General features: G+C 31.0%; 1 long non-coding RNA gene across 1 annotated transcript; it reads left to right on the top strand.

The window, feature by feature from the left end:
* The first annotated feature begins 493 nt into the window (after positions 1 to 493).
* LOC141608977 (uncharacterized) lies at positions 494 to 4,558 on the top strand. Its single transcript, XR_012527105.1, has 4 exons — positions 494 to 736; positions 1,257 to 1,342; positions 2,832 to 2,911; positions 4,155 to 4,558. It is a non-coding gene; the product is annotated as an uncharacterized LOC141608977 (long non-coding RNA).
* The last annotated feature ends 3,996 nt before the right edge of the window (positions 4,559 to 8,554 follow it).

Here is an 8,554-nt window from a genome sequence, read left to right as displayed (position 1 = left end):
TTTCAATAATGTAATAGGTGAAATCTGATTTCACTTTTCTTAATGAAAAATCTTACAAGTTTCTATTTTTCTATTGCAGATGTTCAAAATTGGTGTAAACTACGGGATTTGCGTGAATAACATACACGTTGGAGTAATAGCTACTAATTTTATGTTTCTGTAAAATAGTCCTCCGTCTCAACTATTTATTTATCATTTTTATATTACGCAAGAGTGATAGTGAATCTAACCGTCTTTTGTTTACCTTTTTATTTTACTCGAGAGTGATAGCAAATCTAACATTTTGTCTATGAAATTGTTGGGATCGCCAATTACTTCGTATCATCATCATCATCATTTAATATATTAAAGCAAAAGCCACTATACAATCAAATGATTACGTGTCAAGCTGTGGTCGTTTTACCGTATTTATACGCATATATGAATACGTACAGAATGGAGTATAACAGAACTGACAACATTAAAAAACTACGCACTACCTTTTTTTTTTTTGCGGGGAATTACCCACTACCTCAACACCTCATTCTCCTCTTTGGTTGTATCCCGTCTTCAACCTTTAACCAACCCAATCTCCTGAGTCCCGCCCCCATTTTTTTTAATCAAAAATAAGATTATTAGCAACATTTATCTCCGGCCAGATTACTTAACAGCAGCGGTAAAACCCGGTTTATTTAAAGTCGTTGATACCTTTAGATTACAATTAACGGCGAATTGGTCACCGTGGGTTACTTATCCGGTAATTCCCTTATTTTTTTCTTAATTCATTTTAGTTTGTTACGTTTGCTAGATGTGACATAAATTGGGTATTAATTTTAAAGTCAATATATTTCTTGGTGATATTGAAACCCTAGAATGGTGATTTTTCAAACTTTAGGATGGTGTCAACATTGCTTGGTATTGTTTTCGATTGTCTTAAGTCTTGCTACTATAAGATTTTGCGTGATAGTGTGGTTTTAGGGTAATTTAAGGACCCTTAATTTAGCTGATTATGGAATTATTGGCCGGAAATAATAGGGGATCTTGATTGATTTGTAATCCTCAAATTAATAGTCTGATTGAACCCAAATTAATGCTGGTGATAGTCGTAGCATTATGGAACTATCAATGCTCAAATTAATAGTCTGATTAAGGTTTTGTGTGATAGTTCTTCTTTGCTCCGTCCGTGTTCTTCTTTTATACTCCATTTCTAATTCAAAGAAAATGACATTTTCACAATCCTATAGTGGTAATTTTTTACATTTTGTTTCACCTTGCAGAAATACCTATCTACTGTAATAGACGAGCAAGTGTTTTATAAGAAGTTACATAGCCGTGAACAACGTTGTTCTCCAATGATAAATAAGTACGTAATTTTTATGTTACTGTACATATTGTTTGTATATTTGTTGATACTATCAATTACGCAACTCTTTCAGAATCAGGGAAAACCTTTTAACTTATTTATACTCTCTGGCAGTTTTGGTTATCTCACATTTATAGTCTCATTACCTACTCTCATCATTAGCTCTCTCCACCATAATTATTTTTCTGATTTAGTTATATATTCTCTTCGACCTCTAGACTACCCAAACGATTAATTCACTGTATAATTTGCCAACTACCCAGTAGGAAGCTTTTGAAGTGTTGCCCTATGGTTAATTCATTGTATCATCACCGCATACTACCTGTCCACGTGTCATTTTTAAATTGTCATCATAGAGTCGGTAGTCCACCTCAACCTCTCCATCGTTTCTCAATTCTAAGGTCTTATCAAATTCTAGAGGGGACACTATCAGCCAATCTCTTTGTTCCTACTCCCTCCCAATTTCATTGTTTGAGAAATGGTACTTTTATCTTTCTTATCAATTTTGATTTTGATTTTAGTACAAACAATTCTATAAGTTACAAGTTAATAAGAAACTATATTTGAAGTTAGTATCTAATTTGGGTAATTAACTACTCCGAAATTCCGTCCTTTTTTATTTTATGATTAAACTGAAACTTGATTCTGACGCAGTATTGCTAATGTTTTTTTTTAAGACCGAATAAAAAAGCTGTCAAATTTGATCCATTTGATGTCGTATCTTGGCACAGTTCTTTCTTGGTGTTCCTAACATGCTCGACCGTTCTAGCATTCGATGACCGCTTTTATAGCTATGTTCTTATGTTTGACGATCAACTTCTAATCGTTTCAACATATGCATTATTACTATGAGCACTTTTGTCATAAGTTTTTTGTGCATATATATTTATGTTCTTTCTATTACACACTCAATTAATCGGGGAGTAATATCCCAAGGAATATGAGTATATGACTTACATGGTTATACTTGATATTTGATAGTTTCTTTTTGTTATTTTTAAGAATTTCAAGGGATATGAGTATATGACTTTTGGTCAAACTTGATACTCTCTTTTTATCAAAATTTGACGATTTATGTTAGCCGATCCCAGCCTATGTTGGGACTAAGGCTTTGTTGTTGTTGTTGTCTCACTTCTCGGTATAGATTATGAAAATTATCCAATTGGGGGTGAATGAGATGTTAATTCTGTGATGGCTAGCCATAGCCACCATAGGCCTGACATCCACACTTTCAATTGTTATTTTCTTATTTTTCACAGTGATTGATTGATTTAGTCGGCATATGGGCATATTTATGAATTTTAGACTTCACGGTGTTGAGATCCGAAGTTTGGAAGCTGTGTATTAATTATGAGAACCTTTACTATCTGTGGACATTATTATTTATGAATCTTCATCATCCTCAAATTAATACAAATGTTGTTAAGGTACTCTTTATCTCTCTTTTGTTTCATTAATTCATACGAGTATATCAATTTTCGCTTGACAGATATTTGTGAGCCTGTCATACCCGGAAGAGCGTCACACAAATACCACGGTTTGTTTCGGCTTGGAAATTATGGTACAAAGGTATAACTTCTTAAAGTGTCAGTAAATTGGACTCTACATGATTGTGGTTTTCTCCAATCATTTTTTTGGAACCAGTAAAAAGGGTATATGTTACCACTTTTTTGCTATTATATTTCTCAAACGTAGCTTTCTCCAATGGAAGGATTAGGGAGGATTACAGGTTGATACGAGCCACCAAATGATGAGGAAAGTAATTTCAAAGAACGTGCCGGAACCAAGAAGTTTACTATAGTCGTGTGAATTTTGCTACTCACAACTACGAATTAGGATCCTCTTCATTTTTGGGAGAGTCCATTTCCTCTCCCAAACTCATTTAACAATATTTTTTCTTCTAGCGTTCATTTTCCCTTTATTTTTATGTGCAAGTTTCGAACTGTTAGTTGTTGCCAAAATGCGACCGTGACCGTTGAAAGGAAATGGGCTCAATTTGGGCTCGCCACGAATTAGGATATGGACACCACAGCTACAACTTTCCTATTTTATTAAGCGAAACTATTTTTATCTAGATTTTTTTTTTGTATGCACCTTTTTCTGAAAAAATTATCAATTATTTATTCAACATAACAAGTATTCTAGCTTGGTTATTTTTATATAATTTCAACATTAAGTTAACTTAATTTTATTGATTTATGTATTATCTATAGAAGATTTATGCAGGGTTTTAGCTTAATAATTTATGAGTAATAATGTGTTTGATGACTTGATCCTTTGAGTGGTGACACTGCATTTATATGTTGCGTTGTTGACAATTTATTATTTACTCATGTAGTTTGACAATGCTTTATGAGATTTTGTTATCCGATAATTCAGTATAAAATCCGTCACTATAGGAGCGTGGAAAATGTGTTGTTCATTTGAGATGCTCCCTATATTCTAATTTGTACGGACCATTTGTTACACTACTTTCTTGCCTATGTGATAAGAAAATGATTTATGGCGTAATTATCATATAATGAAGTCAAAGCTACACTATGCGTTTTGTTTGTCGTGCTTCCATATTCAATGCATATTAAAGAAACCCAAAGTTCCACATGTGAGGGTTGTTCCACATTGATAAAAGAGGAGAAGAATTATCACTTTATAAGGCAAGGGGCTACTCCCTCTATTGTCAATTGGTTTTAGAGTGGAACCCTCTTGGGCCTACGTTGTGGACTCTTTCTCCTCCGTTTGGGTGCGGCCCAAGCCCGTTGTTGAATTTAACACATATTTTTTTAACCTCCTTACTAATTCTCTTTCTGTTTAGGATTGGGATGGATAATGATTATTGAACGATCATTACGCCCTCTTGAGAACCATTTTGCCATCGTCTACTGAAGTCACTATGTCTGCTAAGTGCTAAACCAAGCCGTAATCCCAAATACGATATGACGACAACTTGGCAGATAAGTACGACTAATGGTTGACATGAAGACTAGGCAGAGATTCATCGACACACTCAGGGTCACGAGGTCCAATAATCACTCTTAGTTTTACCTCTTGCATTGTTACGTTAGAAAATTATACGTATTATTTTAGTCTTTCTTTTAGCTCATTTATCAAAATCAAAGTGTAAAAGAATTATGTATTCGTGTTGCTTTAGGAAACAAGTCAAACAACTCATCATTAAAGAACAAATTATCCCACCATAGTGAAAAAAAATACTAGGCTAATAGGTATATACTCCGTATGTGATATGCCTAATTGCCTACCAATAACCAGATTTATAGCTAGAATTCTCTTTGTTTTAGATTTCTTTTAACTTAGTGCTCATGTTAAACAACTTCCGATTAATTTTTAATCAATACATACCAAACAAAAAATATGATTTCGGATAACTATTGATTCGATATACTTCGTATAAGAATTGACCTCTCAAATAGTTTCCTAACGTAGGGTTCATATATTTAGGGAAACGATAATGTCGTTATACTTTTTGTTAATGCCACAACAATACAAGCTACGTCAAAGGCATGTTACAGTACTATATAATCTCTCACAAACATGAGTGACATTAGTAATTTTGGAGTGGCATTATGCTTTCCCTATATATTATTTGTCCTTATTGTTTAATTTTAGTTTGTTGTTTAAAGATTGATTCTAATGAGTATTATTTAAAGTTGTGAGTGATTAACCGTAATTTCAAATACAATTTTGTGAGTTATGATGGATTTAAAATATTTTATGTTAATTGTGAAGGGTACCAATTTTATACTCCGCACTTTTAAATTTTATCAATACATTTCTTCGCAACTTAAGTAGGTTGATAGTTCACTTTAATTGTGTTGATGTGGAATTACACAAGCAATGCATTTATTTGACGTTAACTAAATCATAAAAAATATAAAAATGCTTTGTTAGTTTTCCGAAGGTAAAGTTTTTTTAACAAAGTTGGATGAAATTTATCATAAAAATAAAAGCTTATATACACAGGTAAAAGTATATCAAATGTCTAATTCTTATGTATTTCATATTGTTTGAAAATTCTTATTATGGGATAAGGATAATGGTTACGGAATTCAACTACAGTCATAAAAGTTTGAAATTGTTTTCCGATTTTTTGAATGTCGTGGTATATTGGACTATAGGTTATACATTGTACTCCCTCCATTTTTTTTTATATATGACGTTTTACATTTACGAGGTAAGCCCTTGACTTTAATATTTACAAAAATATATTTTTCAAAAAATATAAAAATGGTACCATTAAATTTCTTACGAAAAACTCTTTCATATGAGTATACATATCATAATATTTAGTCTTATATTTTAAGAGATATTGAAGAGAGAAGGGAGTGTCTCAAAATATGACAAAGTCATATATAAAAAAAAAAAAAGAGGGAGTAATTGTTTTAAATAATACACGACATTTATCTATATATTTTATGCTATTTGTATATTAACTTTGTTACTCCGTAGTTTAGATTTCAATGGCACTTTTTATAATCCGAATATTGGTTTGAAACAAAAAAAAATCAATGAATTACGTATCTCAGTATGTGAATTTATTGGATTTCACAAAAGAGAGATGTAAAATGATTGTATTTGCTAAAATATTACTTCCTCCATTTTCATATAATGTTCCCATTGGATTAAAATATTCCATTCATATATTCAACAAATGTGTACATCATATAAAAATGGAGGAAGTATAAAATTTTCCAATTTAATTATTCACTTATTTAAATATCTACACATTTCTATAAAATATTTATATTTTTGTTGTTAATGTCACCTATTATACATAAACTCATATTATACCCGTGCATTTATGCACGGGTTACACACTAGTTTTTTTCTTTAATGCACGAGTGATCATCTAGGTTGCACGGACACGCCTAGTTTTGAGCGTTCCCGTGTCGGACATCGTGTCGGACACCGACACTCGTAGGACACGCCTAAAAACGTTCTGGACACGCCTTGAACCGTGTCCCCGATTTTTATGTTAAAAGAAAACGTGTCGGGCACGGTCCAACATGGTTGGACACGGCCCGTGTCCGCTGGACACACCAAATAAGCAGTTTTGAAATCAAAATCTCACTTTATCAGTTATCACGACATCTCACTTTTCTATTTTCCCCTTACATCTCACTTCTCCCCTTTTTTCTCTTGCATTGCGATGCCTTCCAGCCTCCCCTCGCCTTAGTCCGGCCGCCGTCAGCCTCCCCTTTGCCGCCGACAACCTCTGCTCGCCACGTATCTTGCTTTTTCATTTTACCCTAATTTCTCAATCCATCTTTTATTTCTATATTAATCTCTATATATATTATACATAATAATAAGTTTCTAAATAATCAAAATCAATCGTTAAAATGATTATTATTGTTGTTGTTATTAAATTTTGGGGTTTTAAATTTGGAGATTGTTGATTTTTCGGAAGATAGGGTTTGTTTGATTTAGGGGTAATTTTCGGAAGCGAATAACTGAGTTGTTATCCCTACTTACCGAAAGAAGTTTAATGAATAATTACAATGGTGCAAAGGATGATCCGTAAACTCCCTTTTTTTTAGCTTTTGGTGTGCATTGTTTGTCCAACTTATTTCTGGTGCCTTTTAATGTTAATATATTTAATTTTGCGAAAAATATTCGGTTTGATAACTATGGCGAATAGTATTGTAACTCGAATTTGGGTTTGTAATTTGGAATCTTTGATACTTTTTATTTAATTTTGTAAGACTTGAATGCTTATTTAAATTTGGGTTTGTAATTTGGAAATTTGTACAGTAGTTTTTAAGTCATGTAGATTTTAACATATAAGACATTAATATTGGTTGTCATTTTATGATTTTGTGGCCTTTAAATGACCAAGGTTTAGATATTGGTTATAATGTTCTTAAATTCCCTTTATTTTAATATGTATATTGATTTTTTTTTGCCGTGTCCGTGTCCTAAAAATTTTGAAGTGCCGTGTCGCGTGTCCGTGTCGTGTCTGTGTCCGTGTCCGTTTTCGTGCAACCTAGGTGATCATATAGTACGTTGTATGTGGGGAGGATTCTCATGCTCCTGATTTACGAAGTAAGCGATCACAAATTTGATATTTGTTGATAAATATTAGTTTTTATCTTGGGTGGAACAAAAAAAAAAGATTACCTATTGAATAATAATAATAATAATAATAATAATAATAATAATAATAATAATAATAATAATAATAATAATAATAATAATAATAATAATAATAATAATAATAATAATAATAATAATAATAATAATAATAATAATAATAATAATAATAATAATAATAATAATAATAATAATAATAATAATAATAATAATAATAATAATAATAATAATAATAATAATAATAATAATAATAATAATAATAATAATAATAATAATAATAATAATAATAATAATAATAATAATAATAATAATAATAATAATAATAATAATAATAATAATAATAATAATAATAATAATAATAATAATAATAATAATAATAATAATAATAATAATAATAATAATAATAATAATAATAATAATAAAGTCGAGGTGTATTGAAAAATGAATTGATCATGGCTTCCAAAACAATTCTATCTCTTCTCATAAAGCAAGAGCTAAAATGATGCTACACTTTTTGTAATTATATTGAATTGCTGAATGTTCATGCTATAGAAAGACGGAGAAAAGATAAACACTACTCCATTTAAGATAGAATTTGGTAAAGATTAGTTAAAATGAGTGTTTTTATTGTTGTTTTTTTTTTAAAAAAAAAAAATAGTTTCCTCTACACGTAATTTTATGTATTAAAAATTCAATATAAAACAGAGTAGTTATGGTCAAAGTTTCACAGACTAAAACTCTAATACGTTCCTCTATTGGATAAATATTTGAATAGATGTTAAACTTATCAAGATAGTCCATATACAATAGTTGAGATCAGAGTTTGCTTACAAATAAAATATAGCACACTCTATATTTAAACAATTGGTCTCCCTTGTGACGGGTTACCATTTGTGGCGGATAATTTGTGAGTAAAAATGGTATCAAAATGGGTTAGTGGAGAAAGAGGACCACATGAACAGTGTTGCAGAGAGAGAAAAAGTGGGTACTTTGTGAGCTAAAATGGTATCCGTCACTCCAAAGTGACGGATATTGCATGTTACAAATGAGAATTTGTGATATTTAAATCATAAATTCTCATTTGGACGGGCATATCCTGTAAAC

This window comes from Silene latifolia, chromosome 10, assembly GCF_048544455.1.
Source record: "Silene latifolia isolate original U9 population chromosome 10, ASM4854445v1, whole genome shotgun sequence".
NCBI lineage: Eukaryota > Viridiplantae > Streptophyta > Magnoliopsida > Caryophyllales > Caryophyllaceae > Silene > Silene latifolia.
The sequence above is the reverse complement of the archived record's forward strand: the minus strand, read 5'-3'. Positions and strand labels throughout refer to the sequence as shown.